Raw genomic sequence first — 25230 nt, 5'->3', positions numbered from 1 at the left:
AGGCTGTGCAGTGTCTGCCAAGCATAGAAGGTTGACCAATAAATCATCGTGTTGGCATCTCCAGGAAATGACCTTTTGCAGCATCAATTTGTGAAAAGCAGACAATTTTGCAGCTTAATAGAAACGTTTGCCCAAAATCCAGAGAATTCTTTCTAGCAGCACCTCATACAAGCCATCTGTTTAGATGCCTTTTATCAGCACATACAGACTAACCCCCACATGCATCATTGTAGGAATTTGCGATTCCTAAATTGCGAAAATTAAGGAATCGCAATTTAGGAATCGCAAATTCCTATGCATCAAGAAATCGCAAAAGTTTTTGCGATTTCCTAATTTTCTTTATTTGCGATTCCTTAATTGCGTATCGCAATTAAGGAATCGCATTACATTGATTCCTATCAAGGGGAAGGCATTCTCATTTTGAGAATTCGCAATTAAGGAATCGCAAAATGAGAATGCAATTTCAAGGGTGCAGGGGGGGGTCCAAAAGACCCCCCTGCACCCCTGAAATGTAACGTAAGTACATTTGACTCACACACATATCCCAAGGGCATGTGTGTGTGTAAAATATAAGTTTAAAAAATGCACTTTTGTGCATTTTTGAAACTTTTCGCAAATTACCATGAAGGTTAACTTCATGGTAATTTTCCCCTTCCAAATTGCGAATTCGCAAATTAAAAATAATCATGCATAGCATTTAAGAAATCGCAACATTTGCGATTTCTTAAATGCTATTGCAATTTAAGAAATTGCAAAAAATTGCGATTTCTTAAATTGCGAAAAATGAGAAAAAAAATGATGCATCCCAAAAAAGGTTTTTGCATTTGCAAACGGCAGAATTTTGCGATTCGCACCGTTTGCGAATGCAAAAAGGCTTGATGCATGTGGGCATAAATCCCTACCTTTGTAAGACATAAAGTGCAAGCCCTACAAACATACACTGCCACTGGCATTTGTTAAAAGCGCAATCATGTTATGAAAGTCATAAACCAAAATAGCAAAGAGGAATTTGCGAGTTGTGAGTGCCACCAGGGCCGGCTCTAGGGCGGTGCGATCGGTGCCACCGCACCGGGCACTGACGACTTGAGGTGGGGCGCCATGTTTATCGTTTTAAAAGCACCTGATTACATCGTACATTGTCCCAGTAATTTTCAGGTATTAGTAAAAATGACAACTCCGGTGATTAATGCTCTTCCTGGAGAGAGACCGGAGCTTTGTCTAGTGAAAGTTTTGACTCATCATAGCGCAGAGGGTTAATATGCCTGCTGCAAAGAACGTGTCCCATTCACATCACAAAGTGCATATAATATAAATAGGTCAATAGGTTACCAATTTTGTCAGAGATCCTTTTGTTACTTGCAGTTTATAAGTTAAAATCCTAATATAGAGCAGTGAGCTTTTAACTGCCATCGAAGAGCTGCATGCAAACTGCAAAATATTAGAGCGTTATAGTTTTTGTCCAGTCTTTCGTTGTCTTAATATTGCAAAAGGGGTTCATATGTGTAGGAATCAATTCTTCTTATTAAAGAAAACCCCTAACAATGGTGTAACATTTTAAATTCTAAATTTGTGGTTTTCCAGTCCAAGGACTCAAACCCTCCTGCCTACCAGTATAGATGACATGTGACTCCTACACCTTGTAGTCCTCTGTCTTATGTAACATTTCCTATAAACGGATTTACACACCCATGATTGATTGTCTCTGTGCAATGCGTGTGTGATGCAAAGTGTTCTGGCATCTTAAACTGGAATGAGTGGTGCTATAAAAATAAATGAGTCTATGAGACTGTGGTTATGGATACTTGAGGGGCACTGTCAAATGGTGCTAGAGTGGGAATCCGTGGCGGAGGTGGTCATTGGGGGGTGGCAACAAACATTGACGCACAGTGCCACGAAACTGTGGAATTCAGGCCACAAACAAAACACTGGCTCATGTGAGTGAAAAGTTGGAGGCAAAACCAAAGGGGATGATGGACGGAGTGTTGAACATTGCAAGCACTCACCCCCAGTCAACTGATCTGGGTTTAATCCATCATCGTTCTTTAGCTCACTCCGCCACCCCAGTTCAGACATGGCCAAATGCAAATCAGTCTGACCCTATGCCCAGTGCTTAATTTGTAAAACATTAAGTGCAGGTGCTCAATTTTTTTTAGGAGGCCACACCCAACCCACGTCCTCCACTGGCTCAACCCCCTTACTCTATTGGCTCCACCCGCATCCTCAACTGGCACTGATAGCCAGATGTAATACCCAATCTGAATTTCAGCAAAACACGTTGTTAATAAAATCAAGGCAAACCCACGAAAGAGACTGGATGTCATAACTTTTGGAACCAAAGATAATGAACTTTTTCTGACCATGAAAGGCCTGACTCTAAAGTAATGCTGGAATAGATATGGATGTTCCGAAAGATACGCACTCAGACAGATTACTAGACACACTGGAGGCGCTAGACTTGGATCCTTATGTCTCCTCTCCTACTCATGAAAAAGGCCATACCTTAGACCAGATCTTTTCTACAATCACACTAGGCATGAGTCAACCCCTTCCTCTTGTCTGGTCTGACCATTTTCTTCTTGAGTTCACATGCGAGAAGACGTCTAACCCTACCAAGGCTCCAGGGAATTGTAAAATCACTAACCACAGACCCTTTCACTTAATCACAAAGGACGCACTTCTTTAGGTCCTTAAAAAGCACCCGATGATTCTCAGCGGGGACCTAGAGAAAGATGTTGAGGACCTCGATGACTGGCTTTTGTGCCGAGCTGGGGAACTTGCCCCCCCTGCCTCTCACTCAGGTAAGACAACCAGGCCATCTGCCCCCTGGCTCACCACTGCTCTCAAAGAAAGTAAGAGATCATGCAAGCATCTCGAAAGGGTCTGGCGGAAAAACTTTGACCTTAATGATAAAATCACGTACAAACAGGCATTAAAGACCTATTTCAAACAAGTCCTGGAGGCAAAAAAAACGTTCTTAGCTGCCAAGATCGAACGTGCGTCAAACAAGAACAAGGACATTTTTAAAATTGTCAGCGATTTCTCCTCCCCGGCAGTAGTATTCAAGTCATTTTCTTCCACTGAGGCATGGACGAATCGCATGGCGTCCTATTTCCATGATACAATCGAAAGCATTCAGGAATCCTTCCTGAACTCTCCTCGGGCTCAGAGTGACAAGGGTGTGCCTAGCCACCCCCAAAATCAAGTTAAGGGTCCTTCTTTGGAACAGTTTCCACTGATCCCAATGGAACAAACTCTTGGAGTCATGAAGGGCCTCAAATCCGGCTCTCCCTCTGACCCTTGCCCTGTGCACACATTGGCATCTATCGCGGATATCATTAATCCAGCATTCAATCAGATCCTAAATCTCTCCTTGAAGATGGGCCAGATCCTTGACAGATGGAAGAGAGCCAAAATACTGCCTCTCCTAAAGAAACCTACCCTAGACCCTGAACTAGCGTCTAACTACAGACCCATATCACTGCTTCCCTTCATGTCCAAAGCCCTGGAAAAAGTGGTGAACAAGGTCACCACAGAGTTTATCGAAACCAACTCCTTACTCCACCAGAGTCAGTCAGGGTTCAGGGCCAACTTCAGTACTGAGACGGCACTCCTGGAAGTATCTGAAGCTATAAAAGAGGAAGTGTTTGGTTGGTCTATTATATATAGGAAGTTGTGAAAGCCTCTGCATATGTACATCATATGGGTAGCTGATATTTGCCAGCTTCTGCAAGCCTCTGGCATATTCATATTATATGACCAGCTGATATTAGCCCAGTGCTTCAAACCTTTGGCAAACACATATTTTGTGGACAATGAGTGCCCAGTAGTGCATACTTCAGGCATATGCACGTTATGTGATCAAGGAACACTCACCCACATTTCAAATGTGTTCACATTTAATGTTCAGGGATAATGAGTTGTGTTTTCAATATTTAACACAGCAGCAGAGCACTAATATTACTGCAGATAATCTCAATGATGCCCTCCCATTTCTCATTTGAGAGGTGCTGTAACTTTTTCATGGAAGTTACATGGACAATAAATACAGCATTTCTCTGCAAAATGTCCATAATAGACTCTCACATATCACCCATATTAAAAAGTGAAACGGTATTTAAAACAACTTTTTTAAGAATTAGTCAAGGTAATCAGGGCTAGACTCTCTGCAGAACAGAGCTGGCTTTATAAGGAGGTCCCCTGAAAGAACAAGAGAGAGCGAAGACAGAGTCTGAAAGAGAGACACAGACACGAAGAAATAAAAGTAATCGCGGTAATGAAGACAGAGCGAGTGCTATGAAATGTGGAAGCAAAAGAGAGAGATAGAGACATATGGGAGAAAGAGGAGGAGGATCTCAAAAGAGGGAAATAGAGTACATCTGTTGAAAAAAATGGAACTTGGGGAAAGATGAGCTGGCAAAGAAAGACATATAGACAAGAGTAGATATATAGACTAGGTGGCACATGAGCGGAATGGCCGCCACTCCGTGAGGCTCCCGCAGACCGGCTAATAATCCGACATTAACCCTGCTCCCACTGTACCAAAAAGTCTGAAATCGCATGAGGTATGCAGCCCTAGAACTCTGGCATACAGCGGTGCTGGCTTTGAGCCGTTCGAGATATCAGGCGATAAGAACTGCGAGGGTGAAGCACTAACCGGGAGTGGTGACTGGCGATCCTGGAGCCGCCGCGCGGCAAGGTAAAGTACGCGAGGACCATGGTCGCCACGAGGCGGGAAGGCCTGGAAGTGCTAGCGGTGAAGAGAGGCGTCTGTTGACCGCTCCTCACATCGAGACATTCATCGCTGCCTGCCACCGGTTGGCTCTGCAGAACACAAGTAAAGGCAGACGAGCAAGCTCGCACTCAGACTCTGAGTGGCGGGGGTGGAAGCAAGCGCTGGGGAACACCGGAGTGACGTCTTCTATACGGCAGGGCGGAGTGCGCGGAGACCGGGATTCCCTTGAGGCCGCAAGGCCCGAACCGCTTATGGACTGCCCCCTACATCGAGGAGCCTGTGGCTAATTATCCCACTGGGGTCCACAGTCATTGAGCAAGCAAGACAAGCACAGAGGAACCCGTGCTGCGAGAGGCGGGGGAGGACGTCCATGCTATACAGCGCTACGGTGGTCAGATGGGAAAGAGAATAGGCCCCTGCTAAACAGGACATACAAAGACTGGCCCCACTTGCCCATATAACAAGGGCACTGGAAAACACGTTATAAATACCCTTCACACTCACTAGTGGGGGTATTAATAAGGTGCAAGAGTGCCCTGCACAATCAGAACATTGTGTGATCATTGTGAGGCGTCATCCCCCTTGACCCTGGCGCGCGGGAACTACACCAAAAGTGCCCTCATCGGAGGGCGTCATCTGTGGTCAGCGACCAAACCGAGACCATATCGTGCAACTACTCCCTCCCCCCTCCCTGCAGGCTTCTATACACTAGTCATTCAACCTAGGGTCAAGAACTATGCAAGAACCCTTCTAACATAATCGCAGAACCACGATACACAGTCCCACAACTTGTGAGAGTGGACAAGAAGCCATTGCGCAGAATATAACGCGAACGCCTTTTAACGCAGGATTGAGGCGCAGATACACACAGATTGCTGCCAATAACGACGGAGCCACGATGGGGAAACTAGATGCACGCCAACCGCGACTGACATTTGAACAGGAGTAGCAACCAATACCAGGTGATGATGTACATTCGATACTACTGGAGGTGCGGCAAGGATTTGCAACCATCGCGGACAAAATGGAAACGATGACCACACGAATGGACGCGATAGCTCAGAAGATTGAAGGTCACGAAACACGCTTGAAGGAAGTGGAGCAACGCATCTCAGATGTCGAAGACACTGCAACCCAAGTACAGAAAGCGATGACGCAAATAGAGAAGCTGCTCAAGATCATAGCAGCTAAAAATGAGGACATAGAAGCGCGAAGCAGGAGAAACAACATATGCGTTTTGGGCATACCGGAGAGTACAATACTGGCAAGATGGAAGACTATATCGAGAAGCAACTGGTAGCAGTGGTGGGCACTGCCCAACTCTCCCCTCACTTCATTGTGGAAAGAGCTCATCGATCCCTGGGACCACGACCACCCCCTGGAAGCATGCCGAGGCCTATCATCGCCCGTCTGCTCCATTATCGGGACGGGGATGCTGCCCTATGGGTGGCCAGGGAGAAAAAACAGCTGAACTATGATGGGCTAACCTTCACCATATATCCTGACTTTACAATAATTGTACAAGAGGAACGTCGTAAGTTTCTTGCAGTGAAACAGAAACTGAGACAGGCCCAGATTGACTAGGCCTTATTGTACCCAGCTCGCCTCCGCATTACTCACCGAGGAACTAAAACTTTTTTCACAAAACCTCAACAAGTGGAAGAATTTTTGAAGCAATTAAAAAAACAGAAGAGACGGCCTCCGACACCTGAAGGCTCACCACGATCTCATTCACCAGAGGTCGAATGAACGCTGCTGAGGAATACCACCAGACGCTGACAAGGCATATCTCACAACTAGTTGACATAGTCCCTTTCAACCGATATTTCAGGGTACTCATGGGATAAAACACTGTGCACAAGAGGAATAGGACCTTAGTGCCGAAGCGCACACAGTAGGGAGTGTACAGCCACTCCGCAGCCGGACACCCTCAAAATCTATCCACGGACTAACAACACGATGTGCTATACCTGGACTGAAAAGAGGTATTTGTGGGCCACCCAGCTGCCTTACCCCAACTGGGAGAGTACGAATACTGGCAAGATGCAAGAGTATATAGAGAAACTACTGATAGCAGTGGTGGGCACTGCCCAACTCTCCCCTCACTTCGTCGTGGAAAAAGCTCATCGATCCCTGGGACCACAACAACCCCCTGGAAGCACGCCGAGCCCTATCATCGCCCGTCTGCTACATTATCAGGACAGGCATGCTGCCCTAGAGGTGGCCAGGGAGAAAAAACAGCTGAACTATGATGGGCTAACCTTCACCATATATCCTGACTTTACAATAATTGTACAAGAGGAACGTCGTAAGTTTCTTGCAGTGAAACAGAAACTGAGACAGGCCGAGATTGACTATGCCTTATTGTACCCAGCTCGCCTCCGCGTTACTCACCAAGGAACTCAAACATTTTTCATTAAACCTCACCAAGTGGAAGAATTTTTGAAGCAACTTAAAAAACAGAAGAGACGGACACCGACACCTGAAGGCTCACCACGATCTCATTCACCAGAGGTCGAATGAACACTGCTGAGGAATACCACCAGACGCTGACAAGGCATATCTCACAACTAGTTGACATGGTCCCTTTCGACAGATATTTCAGGGTACTCATGGGATAAGACACTGTGTACAAGAGGAATGGGACCTTAGTGCCGAAGCGCACGCAGTAGGGAGTGTACAGCCACTCTGCAGCCGGACACCCTCGAAATCTAACCAGGGACTAACAACACGATGTGCTACACCTGGACTGAAAAGAGGTATTTGTGGGCCACGCAGCTGCATTACCCCAACTGGGAGAACCTCATTATTGTTCTTATATTGTTTTTGCTTCTTCCTAATCTCTTCTCAAATTCCGATTGGTAAGGCATAGACCAGGTTGTTAAAATGAGGAAGCTGTTGGGTGTTGGGGAGCGGGGTGGGGTACCTGTAACTGACATGTTTGGGATGTTTCAGAGGGAGGGGAGGCACGGGAATGGGAATTTAACAATAACAGCGAAGCGATTACATGGACCGATTTCGATATACATGTCTCTCTCAATACGCACATGCCAATATTTTTATCTTCACAACCGGTTAATTGGATGGTAACAAGGGGGTACAATGACACACGAGGATAGAAACACACTGAGAGTGGTGTCTTCGAATGTCAGGGGCCTGGGAGACCCGAGGAAACAAATACAAGTCCTGGCCTACTTAGATAGACAGCAGATATAAGTGGATTTACTACAAGAAACCCACCTAAATCCAAAGGCCTTGAATACCTTTGCCAGCAAATGGGCAAGCTGTCGACTTTTTTCATCCTATTCATCTTACGCCCATGGCACAGCAATTCTATTTAAAAAACCAACCCCCTTTTGAATTAACGAAGGCGATAGAGGACCCGCAGGGTAGATATGTCATCGCGGGGGACGATTAGGCAGAGACTCGGTCACACTCTCGAACTGCTATGTACCTAACACAGACAGCACCAAATGTTTCACCAATTTGTGGGGCAAAATAATAAACATTGGTTCCACTCATATTATTTGGGGAGGAGACTTTAATGTCACACTGAACCCACTCCAAGACAGGTCTAATGTGGCTACGCATCATTACACCAATGCACATGAAGCGCGGAGGGGTATAATCGAAGAAGGTGGCCTAATAGATCGCTGGAGGTATACTCACCCGCAAGTACGGGAGGGCCCACACTTTACATCCCACAGGAGAACATAGGCCCGTATAGACTATCGTCTTCTCTCCAAGGGTTTAGGGCTAGCCATACGTAATGTGGTGCACTTAGCTAGGACGTTCTCGGACCACTGTCTAGTGAAGGTGTCGCTCACCCCACCAGGTTACGACAGACCCAGGCCGTGCTGGAGACTGCAGCCCATGGCTCTGTTAAATATAGTATTTCAGGCAGAACTAGGTGAGGAAATCAAAGATTTTTTAATCAGAAATTAGGAGTCTGTGGATAGTGTTGAAGTAATATGGGAGGCTTGTAAGGTGGCGATCAGGGGCTACTGCATTTCACAGAGCTTTGGGGTACTAAAAGACAGAATACACTGTATAAACTGGAGTGGGAACTACGAGCACTGGAGAGACAAATGGGGCGGGGAGAAGCAGGGCACGCACAGAAGGATTTCCAAGAGAAATTATCTACCTATGAGGACACAGCACAGAGAGAATCGAAATTTAGGGGCCGATATTGGGTGGCCCGCAAATTTGGAGAGGGAGAGTGGCCAGGTAAGGATTTAGCTGAGGTGACATGATGTCCCCGCTTTAATGCTTACATATTAGAGATACAGGGTAATGAGTTATTGCCGCAGCGTGACACGCTAACCATTTTAGACTCTTTCATCACGCATTTTAAGGTGTTATATACTTCCCAGAGACACAAAACACTAGAGTTAGACGATTTTTGGGGGGAAATAGCGCTTGGATGGCTTAGTGATGTACAAAGAGAATTCCTAAGTCTCCCATTTCAGATTGATGAAATCAGAGAAGCAATCATGCAACTAAAGAATGGGAAGGCGCCAGGCTCCGATGGCCTGCCAGCAGAATTTTACAAAAGCTACATTGACATCATGGCGCCAGTGTTAAAAGAGGTATACGAGGAATCACTAGAGGTAGGCATCCCCTCCCCCCTCGTTGAGGGAAGCAATAGTAACGTCACTGCTGAAGCCTGGGAAGCCCCCTGAGTCCTGCGACTCATACCGTCCATTATCTTTGATAAATTGTGACATGAAAATCTTGCTAAAAATATTGGCCAATCGATTAACTCTCCTAATTGACAAATTAATACTCCCCAACCAATCAGGGTTTGTGCCAGGCAGGAACACGTCCCACAACCTCAGAACTCTGTTTTCCTTGATTCAGACAGTAGCGCCCGAATTCCCGCTCGCAACAGTATTTCTAGATGCCACCAAGGCATTTGATTCAGTGGAATGGGATTATCTATTTGGAGTATTACAGAGAATGGGTTTCCTACTGCTTTATTTGTCCTGGATTAAATTATTATAACACCAATCCACTGCCAAGATTTTGATTAATGGTCACATGTCCCAACTGATAGCAATCTCTAGGGGCACCAGGCAGAGGTGTCCCTTATCCCCATTATTGTTTGCCATCGCGGTAGAGCCGTTTGCTTCCAGACGGCGATAGGTCCACAAAGATAAGGCATTCCGCTGTTGTTTACGCCAAATATTAATATCATTATATGCGGACGACATGACTCTATACATCAGAGACCCCCAACAAAACATCAATGCTATACTGCGAGAATTCATAAGCTTTGGTAGGCTGTGAGGCATTAACATCAACTGGGGAAAATCACAAGTCTTTCCCCTCACACCAGCAGCGACTAAATTCCAGCTTGACTTCCCATTAGAATGGTGCGACACAGACCTACGATATCTCGGTATACAGATCACCAGGGACAGGGAGTAAACGATAAGAGTGAACTATGGCACGGCTGTAACGCGACTTAATAACAACATTACGCGATGGATCTCAATTACCACTCACATTAGCAGGAAGGGCGTCCCTTATAAAGATGATCATACTCCTGCAATTTCTCTATTTATTCCATAATATCCCCTATCATCCTGGATGACATTTTTTTCAAACATTGCACTCTGAGTTAATCAGATTGTTTTGGGGAGGGAAACAACCAAGACTTATACGCCCGTACGACCAAGGGGGTTTTGACGTTCCTGATTTTTAAATATATTTCCTATGTGCACAGGCGCACTACACCTACTATTGGATATATCCCCCGATATATGCCATAAATAGCTATAGAGGACTGGCTCACAGACCCAGTACCACTGAACGGCCTGATATATGGGCCCTCTCGTACACGCGCAACACTGCCCACCACTATCACCAGCACGTTTGATGCATGGAACCGGATAACCTCTCTATTGGACTCGCCAGTCCTCTACTCCCCTATACTCCCACAGACTTATCACCCTAGTCAGTGCCGGTCGCTCTACCTGCCGCGTGGCCCCTCCAGGAAGTCACCCGGTCCCCTGCTGCCGCCGCCGCTCGCACTAGCTGTACCGCTGCCCTGACTGTGTCCCCGCTGTGGTTTGTAGTATTGCCCTGATTGTACTGTTGTACTGTTCTGTTCTGTTGCCCTTTGTGCTCTGCCCCCTGTTATCGCCGTAGTATTGCCCTGATTGTACTGTTCTGTTCTGTTGCCCTTTGTGCTCTGCCCCCTGTTATCGCCCTAGTATTGACCTGATTGTACTGTTCTGTTCTGTTGCCCTTTGTGCTCGGCCCCCTGTTATCGCCGTCTGCCTTAGCGCTTCTGACCCCGCTGGTCCACCCCGCTCCCTGCCGCTGCTCCCCCACGGCCTCGCCCCCTCTCCTTCTGGTTTCCCTCGACCCTCTCCCATTCGCCACCCCGCTCCCACCTCCCAGCTGCTCCTCCCTCCCACTGAGTACTTAACGTAGTGGCCGTGCGACGGGGAGCTGTGACCCAGCCTGACCTCGTCAGTGCCGGTCGCTCTACCCGCCGCGTGGCCCTCCAGGAAGTCACCGCCGCCGCTCGTGATGGAGCGATGTTAAAAATAGCAATGTGTATGTACATAAGCGGCGTTCATTTGTGTTCATAGCACCCCTTGTTGTAAGCAGAACGGATATTGCGAAAACACTGAGTGTGTTATTCCGCCAGCATAGATCCATGCACACATGTACATGACAGCCATTTTAGGTACCATGGTCTCCCTGTTCACGATCGCTCATCAGCGCACTTCCCTGACCCTGCAAGCATTCCCCCATGCACCCTGACTGCCCCCTCTCCCACATGCGCGAGTCACGAGCCCACCCCTCCCGCATGACTCTGTCCCTAAGAATCGCACCCCGCGCCTGACCAACACCTCCTGTCCCTCCGTGAATACCCCTCCTTTGATGACCTCTTCCTCCGGGCCTGAATGTTTGCACGGACCGCTGGTCATCCCTTAGCCCGAGGATACGGTTTATTGCCCACTACTTTATGCACTCGTCTCTCTTGGAAGAAGCTACTATTGATCATGGCCACCCCACCCCCTGAGACTCGATCAGGCACACACATTCCAATGGAATCAGCAGGACACTCAGCCGCATGATAGCCCCCTCCTATTTGCATGGAGAATAAGGGCCCTACTGTAGCCACGTGTTGGAATACCTCCATACTATACAATGTGTTGATTGTAATAAAGGATGCCTGTGTGCCATAACCTGTGTATAAAAGACGAAGCCTCAGAGAAACTTGTTAGAGCACCTCCCGAAGACACCATGCGAGTGTCCCAAAGGACATGCTCTCCTCATGAGTAATAAACTCTGTTCTTGTTTTCCTACTTCCAGTGCCCGTCTCCTTATTTGGTAATTATTCAAGGTGAGAACGAAGAGTCGCCCTGCACCAGCAGCCTGGGCATCGGGTGCGATAGGGGCTGACTTTTTAACAATTGGCGCCCAACGTGGGGCCCATCAGCGACATAAGGTCCGGTAAGAGAGGTCCAGACGATGGGGTGAACATCTAAATGATTGGAGTATACCTGCCTTGAGAGGGCCCTCGTCCGGCTGCCGATTGAATGAGCTTCACCGATTCCGAACGGACCTCTCTCAAGTGACCTATTGTCCTGACTGGAATCCCACAGGAATGCTGCGGTAAAAACATGGAGAAAGAGAACGATTCGGCGCTGGAAAAAGGAAGGCGAAGAACTGTCCACATGGTCCGGTCCGGGTAAGGTCGTGACACACGACAAATTGCGAAATTGATTGATTGATTGATTGTTTGAAAATACTAGTATTGCCTATTGATTGCTTCTGGGAGATTCTCTATTTGCAAACAAACACAGAGTCGCCAGACTCTGTTTAGTCTTTGCAGATAGTGAAGGGTAGGCAACGCAAAACTTTAACACGTCGTGCCTATTTTTTTCTCCCCATTGATTGATTGATTGAATCGAGCATTGAATTGTTCGAAGTTGGTTCTCTTAGGAATCTTCTCTGCCTGCAAACGGGGAAGAATAGGAATATTCTCTCTCCCTTTGCAGAGAGCGAAGGGTGGGTAACGCAAACCTTTAACACGCCGTACCTATTTCGTTTCTCATTGATTGATTGTTTGCCTGAACATTGACTGTTTGGGAATTGGTTCTTTTGGAGGTATTCTCTATTTTGCAAACGAGCACAGAAGTCGCCATACTCTAGTCTTTGCAAGTAGTGAAGGGTAGGTAATGCGGACCTTTGTCCCCCGTTGTAATCTGTCATGCCTATCTACTCCCCACTGGTTGATACGCCAGTTTCACCCGGACCATTTACTAGAGGAAGGTCATCTGGCCCGACCAGAAAGCACCCCTAGTAAAAAGGACATATACAATAATAGCGAAGTGATCACTGTAACCTGTTAACAGAAAAACTTTAGCATGAAACAACCTGGAAAGAAGGGAATAGGAAAACGAATTCAGTAGGCCACTGATGAAAAACTAACTTTTTATTAAATAACGAACAAGGAAAACGATAACAATACTTAATGGTAAATCCTATTTAGTAACCCGTAATAAGAAACCTGAAAACAATAAGAACGATAAACTGGGGAAAATGCAAGTCAGCAGAACATCCGTCCCCACTCTAGAAACTTCCAAAGTGGAGCAGGGTTGCGGCCACGCCCAGCCGGAAGCAACCCATATAAGGCGGGTCCTGCTGCCAACAGTCGGCCAGGAGATCGTAACGTAGGGTGTAGCCGGAGGAGAGGCCGAGGCCAGCGGGATCCGGTCAGGGGATTGCCTTGACAATGCCGGAGAGTTGCAGGGGGGGGAATGTCTATGTCCTCGACCCTCCTCTCTCTCTCCCAGTCCGGCCGCGGTGGCCCGTGAGAGTTGCAGGTAGTCCCGCCACATTCTCTCCCGGCCCAGCCACCAACGACCGGGGGCCGGGGCCGACGAGATCCGGCTGCAGCCGATGAGCCAAGGAGCCCGTTCATGGGGCCAGAGCAAGGGGCGTCTGGCCGACATCCACCGGAAGCCCGGCCCAAAGACGGACGGGACATTTTTTCCTTTTCTCCTTCGTAATGGCAGCGACAACACGCCAGGCGCCACTTCTTTCTTTTTTCTTCCGTAATGGCAGCAACAACACGCCAGGCGCCACTTCTTTCTTGTATAATGGCTGCGACAACTCTGGGGGGGGATGTCTTGCACATGCCTCCGACCCCCCCCCGTCCTCATCGCCTGGTCCGGGCATAACAAATGTCAAACGAGACGCCGTGGGGTGCACTGGGAGGGAGAGACGGTGCGAACAGGCCTCTCCCGCCTCCCCAGGTGGAGGCTTCCCAACGGCACCCTCAGCGCTCCAGGCGCCCGGAAAAGGGTTCTTCCACTGTGGCAATGCTGCAACGCCTCGCCCGGCAGGTGGGAGCCCGTCCGCTCATGTGACCCCGCGATCGCCGGTAGCTGCCGAACTCTCAAAATGGCGATCGACCTGGCAAGAGCGGGCCCAGCATGAAGGAATGGCCCGGTCACTTGTTGACTCCGCCGTCATAATTCTCCACAACCTTGAAGATTCTAGAGGAGCCACGGGAGTCCCCGACTCCCGCAAATACCCCCGATGGGGAGTGACTGCCATGATTGCCCACGGAACGATGGAAACGTAGCCACAGGACGTCGGCGCTCCCATGCTGGCGCCAGTCTCAGTTTGAATGACTAGAGTCCTATAGACCACAGTTCGGATCAGTTCCGGCGAAAGCACAGTATGACCCGGTAGAAAAAGATTGTTGCCTCCCTCCCCTTTTGACTGATGGTTCAAACCACCGATCCTTTCTTTTGCCCTTTAACAGAACTTTTGGACTGCCAAGAGAAGCTCTGAGCCAACCACGAGTTAATAGACATTTAGACTATGCCTGGTTCTGCCTGACTGCACCCAAAAATGGCGCCGATGCAAATGAAACTCTCACACTCCTTATTGTACCCCGATTGCTCAGCCTTGATGTCATAGGATATGTATGAAGCTTTTTAAACATATAGATTGATATAGAATGTGTACTGGTTATGAGTTCGGACAATGGATTGATATAGGATGTGTACTGTCAGTTCGGGAAATGAATTGATATGAGATGGGTACGGGTTATATGTTCGAACAAAGAATTGATATTGGATGGGTACTGGTCATGTGTTCAGACGGTAAATTGACATCAGATGGGTATTAATTGAACATTCGGACAATGAATTGTTGTTGAATTTGGCGCATCATGATTATTGAAAGTTCGAAATTTCGATGCTTATGATATTCGCTCACACTAAAGATTCAATATGATTTTTATTGCACTTGGCGCACTTTTTATGAAATAAACGACCACGGACTCCACTAAAAGTTTTTCTAATAAAGTATTCCCACATCTACAGTTCTAGCCTGCTCCGTGGCCGGCACACGGGGTTGTAGGCCCATATATTTTTTTGCACTGACATTCTTATTAAAGATTTTTGGAAAAAGCAAACGTAGTTGTCACGTGTGAATTAGTAAGTTTCGAATAAATGACCACTGTTTAAAGATTAAAAAGGTATAGTACGCAGAGATACTGCAAAAATGAATGGTACGGTTTTTGTTGTATGTACTTTGCACACTTTTGTACAGCTTAAAGCAACCGCTAAAAAGATCCTGGAATTCAGTCTATACTTTATATGCTAGCTGTATCAGAAAGATTGTACTAAAATGCCCCTAAGTCGCTCCAAAGGAGTGCCATCTGGCCTCCCTACATACGATCTGTAATACCACACTTGGGTGACCTATGCTATCCACCGGCTTCCGATAAACATCTCTCGCACACTAAAAGGTTCATCTGGGCTTAAATGCCGAATTGGCAAGAACTGCGTTCCGGGGAGATAGACCGCGTATGTAGTAAGTAAAAGCCTTTTCGGGTTTATGCGCGCTGTTGTATTCTTAAATGCTGCCCCCGCCCCTTCTTTTTCCCTCTTTCTGCAGGTCACCTTGGAACATCGATTAGGAATACAAAGAAGGAAAATGGTGATCTGGCGGACGAAGAAGACGGGAAAAAGGCGTTCGATTATGGTGCCCATGCACTCCGAATAATACCACCAAAAATAACGTACACACATGATTAATCACTCCACGCTTAACTAAATAGGGAAAAGTTTAGGGTATATTTCGAGGTAGGGGTTACACAAGTATCCTCCGCCGAGAGGACTAGGGATATTGCCAATATTTGAAAACCTACTACCTCCTTTTCCGCATCCTCATAGGCATATAACTAAAAGCTGCCCCATTGCTCTCCAATTGACACCAACTGTTGTCTCAGCCTGGAAACGCACTTGCTAAAAATGACTCGAATAAACCTCCGTGAGCATTAGCCCGACCAGGTTAGTCCATGACCAGTTGCCAAAGGCGTAAGTGTGTACAATCAAAGCCACCAGCAAGAGGCAGCCAACGAATAAAAGATAAGAAAAAGGTAAAAAGAACTTAGGATGATAAAGATGCTCAGCTCACAGAAAAGGATACTTGGGGCCAATAACTGTTTTATGTTTTGTCTTGGATCTTTTTACGTAATACCTGTACTGTCTCTCCCGTCTGAGTTTGTGTGTACGTGATGTATGGATCTACGTCGTCCCTCCGCTTGTGTTTATGCATTACTTAACCCCTGCTGTTCTAAGTTGTGTGCGCACTGAATGGACCATTATTGTACATGTCTCTCTCTCCTCACGGCATACGAGTACCGAATGGTTCGTTTAGAGTACGACTCTCTCTCTCTCTCTCTCTCTCTCTCTCTCTCTCTCTCTCTCTCTCTCTTTCTCTCTCTCTCTCTCTCTCTCTCTCTCTCTCTCTCTCTCTCTCTCTCTCTTTCTCTCTCTCTCTCTCTCTCTCTCTCTCTCTCTCTCTCTCTCTCTCTCCCTCTCTCCAGAAGCCCCCCGTTTCCTCTTTTCCTTGTATGATGGCATTGTGTCCCTCCGACACAAACATAATTGGATTTCCTCGAACGCAAAGGTGTTCAGCAAAATTGACCAAACCCAAAACGATTGAGACTTACCATATTACTACCTCTCCCTTCTACAAACAATAGAACCCGAGTTGGTAATGAAGGAAAGGACGGGTAAGACGACGGATGTCCCCTAATCTGGCCTTTTATAGGGGAACTATAACGTCAATGGTCTTCTGTTTCTCAGTTCGTTAGAAAATGCGATCCCCAATGTCCCGATTGCCCCACCCCCTTGCACCTAAGTGCGGATGTCCAGAGTACCCCACTTCCCCCGATCGACCCTAGCTCTCTGTCCAAAAGCACCCACTCGCCCCCGATCAACCCTATGATAATGCCCCTGCTTGCAAGAATTAGCCGACCCCGAAAGGAGATGTGATATTGTCGATACTTGGGTTAAAGGGAAGAACGAGTCTCTCCATAAGGACTCGATTTTTTGTAACGTAATACATTGTGTACAAAAGTTCAATTTCTCTTATCATATATCGTGAATGAACACCAAACAAGTCTATGAATTCAATATGCAATGCCCTTCTACAGACTCCATAAATAACGACCTCTGACTGTGACCGATGAACCTATCCCCCACCTACTCAGGAATAGGGAAGGAATTGAGATGTATATCTGTTCTCCCGACCAGTTTGTCTAACAACTTGTTTTTCACCCATTCAAAGATACAATCGCCAAAGGAGAGGAGCTGGACGTGACGCACAGCCTGGCTACAGATCATGGAGCACGTGTGACGACCAAAGGTGGAGCCGCAGAGCAACGAGACGCGGGACGAGGCACAACTTTCAAGTTCAGCTGATGAAAGAATAAGGGGCTGCCTTGAAGCCCTCGACTTGCTGACCCACTCGTGCCTGAAGTCCCCGTCCCTTTTTCCGACTGATGGGCCTGCCTGCTCATTGCCCTTTGCTCCCTTGGTCCCTTGGTGTGTTCGAAGATCTGGCCCCACTCCGCCCTCTCCTCCCTCGATTGTTCAACAAACTCTTTCATATAAAATTTGACTATGGACTGGGATTTTGTCACGGAAAAGGAAAGACACGCAGGTGCCCAGCATAAGGCACCCCTAAGACAATAAGTTAGGAAACAGGACTGTGATCTAACAGCAGAGGACTGATCGCACCCTGCAACGTGTAAGGACGAATCCGAGCTGGACCTATAGCTCCACCGCCGGTGCTCAGCAGCGCCAACAAAAGAAGACGGACTATGTTAAAAGACATTGCGACAAAGACCCTCCCCCCTTTCCAGAACTTTCTATTCGCCCCTTGACTAAATTACTTGTATCAAATTGAATACCTCCCTCAACCATTTTGTATTGCCTTTTAAGAAATGTTTCGTCGGTCACTCATGTGGTTAGTTTTCCAAAATCCCCTATAGTACTGACAAGTCGGAAGGTATCAGAGCGTTCTTCCTGTATGTTGATGTCACTAGAGAGAAAATGTGAAGCTGATTTTTATGTATCGGAACATTTTTCTTGGTTCTACACCGACTAAACATTATGCCGATCTCTAGGCTTGTATGACGAACCCGACAGGTGTAAATTAACATGTATTGCATTCCGCCAATCACATCGACTAGGTAGAAATTGAACTTGCTTATGTAAAAAGCGGCGACTGTTAAAAATAGCAATGTGTATGTACATAAGCGGCGTTCATTTGTGTTCATAGCACCCCTTGTTGTAAGCAGAACGGATATTGCGAAAGCACTGAGTGTGTTATTCCGCCAGCATAGATCCATGCACACATGTACATGACAGCCATTTTAGGTACCATGGTCTCCCTGTTCACGATCGCTCATCAGCGCACTTCTCTGACCCTGCAAGCATTCCCCCATGCACCCTGACTGCCCCCTCTCCCACATGCGCGAGTCACGAGCCCACCCCTCCCGCATGACTCTGTCCCTAAGAATCGCACCCCGCGCCTGACCAACACCTCCTGTCCCTCCGTGAATACCCCTCCTTTGATGACCTCTTCCTCCGGGCCTGAATGTTTGCACGGACCGCTGGTCATCCATTAGCCCGAGGATACGGTTTATTGCCCACTACTTTATGCACTCGTCTCTCTTGGAAGAAGCTACTATTGATCATGGCCACCCCACCCCCTGAGACTCGATCAGGCACACACATTCCAATGGAATCAGCAGGACACTCAGCCGCATGATAGCCCCCTCCTATTTGCATGGAGAATAAGGGCCCTACTGTAGCCACGTGTTGGACTACCTCCATACTATACAATGTGTTGATTGTAATAAAGGATGCCTGTGTGCCATAACCTGTGTATAAAAGACGAAGCCTCAGAGAAACTTGTTAGAGCACCTCCCGAAGACACCATGCGAGTGTCCCAAAGGACATGCTCTCCTCATGAGTAATAAACTCTGTTCTTGTTTTCCTACTTCCAGTGCCCGTCTCCTTAATTGGTAATTATTCAAGGTGAGAACGAAGAGTCGCCCTGCACCAGCAGCCTGGGCATCGGGTGCGATAGGGGCTGACTTTTTAACAGCGAGATTTAGAAATATTTTTTATTTCAACTCGTGAAGTCACACTTCCATAATAAAATAATCATGCTAACAATTTGTGCTGTGTGTGTATTAATTCAACCTAGTTTAAAGTTGCATCTACACAGAACACGCGGGAAACTAACATGTGTGCTTATAAATGTGCATTATGTTGCATTTCCTTGTTTGTGAAAAATAATAAATTAATCGTGTCTATTGTTATGTCAAAAATTAACCGCAGCTGTTTTAGAATAAATGGCATGTGCTTATTTTGCTTCCCTGTCTTTGTAGTGTCACTCTATTCTCTATAGGTGCATAAAGAATCCTGCTGGATTAAATGAAGAATGGTAGATATAAAATGCTGCTTTATTTGTACGCTATCAGCTAGGTAATTTAGACTAATGGGTTAATCATTAGCAATGGAGGGTGGCAACAGAACAAACTGTATTTCTTTCATTAATTACTTTTTTGTGTTTGTTTATATAATAGTTTTACAAATGAAGCTTAGAGATGGCTGCAGAAAAATAGTGCACTTTTAAAAAAAGTGACGCAAGAGAGGTGGCGCAGAAAAATGACGCTTTCTGAAAAGAGGCCTGATGATGAAAATATCACAAGAGAAAATAATTCTGAAAAGGATGGAAAAACCCTCTGAACTTTTATTTTGAAAGGTTTTGGAAAGAACTGCTAAAAGTGACTCTGTGGAGAAATTTGTTAACGTGCCACGGGAGCTCAGAACGGACAGGCTCAAGGTTGGAAGGAAGAGACGTGACAGATTGTGCATTGCATGAACTTCTTTCGCTACAAAATGTAGCAGCCTGAGGAAGTAATGCCAAGACTTCTGCATGAACAATGAACTAGTGAATAAGCCCGGACATGTGGGAAGGAGATGTCACAATTTGCTCTGGCATGAGGTGGCTCAGCCAATGGAGTGCTAGAATTCGTCTGATGGAATGTGAAAAATAGTTAGCTCAGCATAGTTTTAGGGTATAAGAATGGGCTCAGACAACAGTCATTTGGCTTGCGCTCGAGATTCCTGAGGGACGTGTTATGCTGATGGACAACATATGTAAGGAAAGGAGTTTTTATTATATGCTTTATTTCTAGGTGATGAGGGTAGAGACAGAAAGATAGTTAGGGTTTGGAAATGTTTAATTTTACTTATTTCTGCTAATGAATAATAATTCTTGTATTATGCTTTCTTTATTAATTCTGAATAAATCTCTTTGACATTTTCTAATGCTTGTTTAATAAAATTCCAAAACCTGAGTTTTTCTAGTTATGTTTAAATAAACTTTCTAAATGACAAGCTGGTCTTGTTTATTGTGGATAGTTTAAAACAACATATTTAGATCTTATCGCCTCATGATTCAGTCGCTCTATTGTTGATATGGGTCTAGTGTTGTAGTGTAAGTTTGGTGGTAGTAGATAGAGTCAGTTATGAATAATTTTGGTGAGAGTGCTGGATCAATTCCCTGGTAGCAATCGGACGGTTATATGTTGTTTTTGACATACATGTTACATGCATGACACATATATGTTGGTATATTAATAGGATAAATGTTTAACATATGTTGAGTTAGTGATTTTGTCAGTTTGTTTAATGTAAGCGATTTTTCCAGCAGTGTGAAAATTCCCAGATTAGCCATGGCTAGAAATGTGTAACGCTGTGATCAGGACGCTGATATGTAAGCAGGTTACACAAGCACATTTGTTCTGCTTCAGAAGGTGATATCGCCGTGTATCATCGTGTTGTCGCCGTGCAACACAAGTTAGGGCATAGGTGTGAATGTATGCATAGTGAGGATTATCTAAGAAATTTGAGCAGCATGAGTATAGGGACAATGAGCCCGCTCTAAAACTCACTGTGAAAAGAATAATAGAATATATTCAAACTTGAGTGAAGGGTAAGTGTTTATTTTTCATTCCAAAGGTGAGAGTCCTGAGGAAGAAAAATTCCTCTTCCAAAATTAGGTGAGAGTCCTAAGGAAGAAAAATAAGTGTTATTTTCTCTCCTAAGGTGAGAGTCCTGAAGAAGAAAATAAACGTTGTTTTCTTACTGGCGATTCTGGATTACTACGGTTGGTTAGAGTCCATACCGAAGTTTTCATGTATGTTTAGGGTTTTCTTGTTTGAAAGTGCGTGAATGCTCTGTAATGTCAATTGGGTTGAACTTGAATGGCTAAATGTACCTGCATTCGACTGAAATTCTTTTGATTATTACCTGTTAGAAGGGTAGAGTAAGAATTGCTCTATTGGCGATTGAAATTATTCTATGAGAATAGCGCTGTCTATTCCAAGCTGAGAATACTTGTACGAATGTGTAAAACTATCCTTTTTAGAGAAGCAGGCAGATGAGTCCGTTTTATGTAATTACTAAATTGTACCAAAAGTAATTTTAAGGTACTTAGGAAAGTTCAAGATAAAGTCTGTACTATTCAAAGACTTTATAAGGTGTTGCGCGCTATTTAAATACATTTAAAAGTATTGCGCGTTAATAAGAAGCATTTTAAAAGTGTGCCGATCGAAAATTGTGAAGGAGGGGCTGTTTTAGAGAGCAAGAGCGTGTGGGGAGAGCCTGCAGCTGCAGCAGCTGTATGCGTCAGAGTAGCCGCGCTCTGATTGGGTGAGGCGTCTGGAGCGTCATAGTAAAGCTGCGCTCTGATTGGTTAAGACGCCTAAAGCCTCACAACAAAGCAGTGAGAACATTATATTGATTTAGAGTGGTCGTGCAAATGATGTGCGCCACCTCAGTCATCCAAATTGTTTATAAATTTAAATGTCCTCGTTTTTAAATTTTATTTGTAAACAATCACGCAAATAAATAATGCGTGTATCACAGCTAAATTAATTATTCATATTTCGAAAGTGCACCCGATTTGGTTCCATCCTTCGTTTTAACCGTGTGTGTCACTACTAAAGTGTGATAACGGTTGGCGAATAATTTTGTTTACAAATCTTGTAAGGGAGGGGCAGTCTAAGGCGTGGAAGCGCTGAAGAGAGAGCTGGAGCCGCAGCGGCTGTGGATGTGTGAGAGCCGCCGCGCTCTGATTGGTTAAAGCTGCCGAGAGTCATAATAAAGTAGCTCACTGATTGGCTGGAGCTGCCGAGTTATTTACTAATGTCCCCGTTTTGATTTTCTCCTAAATTGCGCTATTATTTTAAAAACAAAGCGTGTCACATCTAATGTGAATGCTGATGTATGTAGCGAGCGTTCGAGCGTTGCGCATTGTATTAAGAGTACATGTAAAGGAGGGGCTGCTTGGAGCGCGAGGGCAGAGAGAATGCAGTAGCAGTGTGTATATTATAGTTATAGCCGCGCTGTGATTGGTTGAGCGTCTTGAAAGCCGCGCTCTGATTAGCTGGTGCGTCGTAAAAGCTGTACTGTGATTGGTCGAGGCATATACCGTGCTGTGATTGGCTGAATATTGTAAACACCACGTTGTAATTGACTGAAGCTGCTAGGTTGTTTATAAATGTCCCCGATTTGGTTTACTTCTTGATTGCTCTATTATTTTAAAAAGAATTGTGTTAGAATTGATGTGGATGACAAGCGATTGTACACTATGTTAAAATAACATTTTGTAAAATTAAGGCAGATTGCAGAGAACTGAAAGCCACAGAAGCTCCGTGCTTCAGAGCCGCCGAGCTCTGATTGATGGAAATGCTGTCGCGTCATTACGAGAGCCGCCCTCTCATTAGGCGAGGTTTCGGAGTGTCTGCGCTCTGATTGGGCTTCTTGCTTTGTGAAGGATTGTGTGTTGACTGAAGCTTGTTTGAGGCTCTACACGCGTCACAGAGGAGCCGCGCACTCATTGGCTGGTGAAGCGCAGTGTCACTAGAAAAGCAGCGACCTTATTGGTTAAGGCTTTGTAAACTTCGTAATAAATATTTTAATGTTTATTTGTTTTTAATTGATTAATACTGACTTGGTATTAATAGCAAATGCTTTATATAAATTACGTTACAGCTCACTGCAACTTTCCCAAGATTACTGACAAACAGGCTTGCGTTACAGTCGTGCTTTGGAGCTGCTGTACGCTGATTAGTGGATGACATCGTAGCGTCATAAGGAAGCCGCGACCGGATTGGTTGAGGCTCGGGTGGGCATTGTAATTGGCTGTGCGCTTTGTTTTAGTATTAAGACTGCAGAGAAGTTACCTGCCGAGGATTTACATTAACGAAGGGGAATTTAAACGCTGTGATTGTGCTAAAAATAGAATAGAGCTTGGCTAAGCATTAGAGAGGTTGGTTTCCCTTGTTAGCGCTAATGAGCAAAGAAAGGCTGCAGTTTCTTAAAATTTAGAACGAGTAGACAGTGACAACTAAGTGCAGCAACAGTATTGACTGTAACTAAAATAAAAGATTAAAAGATTTCTTAAAGGGTGTGTGGGTCAGAAGAAAGCAGATTTAGGTTAAATTTATTGATAAAGGAGTCTAAAGGTTTTTGAGAACAAGACATTTTATTTAAATTAAAGGCAAACAGATCAAGTTTTCTTTTTCCACAGCTGTTGATGCAGGAAGGTGTGTAAGTGCAAATAAATACATTTTAAAAATACCAATTTAAATTTTAGGTGTTTTGTTGTTGCAAAATAAACATTTTATATTGCTGTTATTGCAAATTAATGTTTTTCTTTCCAGGTTTATTAAAAATAGTGATGCAGGTAAATTAAGAGATATATTAAATTGACCAAGTTATAAGTTTTTTCTACACCTGATATTGTTAAATTAATTAATTAATTGATCAGTAAACGCTGTAAGGCAAATTAAGAGAGTGCATTTACTTATTGAAATTATATTTAAAAATGGATAACAATTATCTAAAGAAAAAGAAAAGGATTTCTTGGTATAAGAAAATGAAAAATGTTGTTGCCAAATGTGAGAGCAAATTAATGATTTCCAAATTAGCGAAATTAAATAATATACCTGTCAGAGTAGAAAATATTGATCAATGTAAATTTGATGTTGTAAATACAGATCAGGACAGAAATTCAAGAAGACTCCCAGAACAGATTAATGTAACGCCAAAAGTCCCGGTTCAGATTAATAGAGTCTCAACTAAGACTTCTTCTCAACATGACGCGAAAGAAAAGCATGATGAAATGCTTAGAAATTCTGGAATTAATATTCCTGATTATGTGAATTCTACAAATGATTTAAAACAGTCTATGAAATATATGGAAGCAGTGACAATGCCTGTGCTTGGAAAAGATGAAATTAGTTCCACAGATTTATCAGTCCCATTAAATTCTGAAATTCAACATTTTACTGAAAAAGTTTATTCTATTGTACTTGAAATTGAACTAGTAATGATTACAACTCAGCAAGAAAGAGTGATGAATCCAGTTCTAGCAAGTGAGAAGTCTGATATTGATCTAATTGATTTTACACAGCCTGGTGAGTCAAAATTATGAACAACAAAGGTTGGGGAAGTTTAAAGACCAAGCTCTGGATACTATCCCCAGAAGAACTAATAAACAACAAAGGTACCAGAGGGTCTTGAAATGAAAATGCCCATAAGTAAAGAAAGACTAACCAAGGAACCACAATTTCACACAGATAGTGTCACAGAGAGCTCTCCAAGGATGAAGAAAAATACCCATCAGTCACCATTCGGATCCGCCCTTCATCATTTGGGATTTTATCCGTACCACCCGTCAGAGGTTGTTAATGCTCTACTGGGAGGTCAACCCGGTGGTAGGGGGTGCCTTACAACAGTGTTAGAGACGACAGTGTGGAGTACCACTAGATGTTAGTAAGTGGCCAAAAAAGTGGGACTGGGGTGTGCAGTGCCAAAAAGGTGTGGGAAAAAAAAGAAACCAAGAAAAAGTGTGTTTAAAATTGGTTTTGAAAAAGCACTTAACAAAAGTTTATTCCAAGTGTGCTTGCCATACCAATGTTAAAAACAATGTAACCTTAAGCTGACTATTTATGAAGACAGCCTATGGTAAGTGTGGTCATGTGGTCGACTAGTTTCAGCAATGAAGGGACTATTACGTCCTTGCTTTCATCAGGACCAATTTACAATAAAACTACTGCACCAACATAAGAATGTGAGACA

This window comes from Lissotriton helveticus, chromosome 6 (genome assembly GCF_964261635.1).
Source record: "Lissotriton helveticus chromosome 6, aLisHel1.1, whole genome shotgun sequence".
In the NCBI taxonomy this organism is placed as follows: Eukaryota; Metazoa; Chordata; class Amphibia; order Caudata; family Salamandridae; genus Lissotriton; species Lissotriton helveticus.
The sequence above is the reverse complement of the archived record's forward strand: the minus strand, read 5'-3'. Positions refer to the sequence as shown.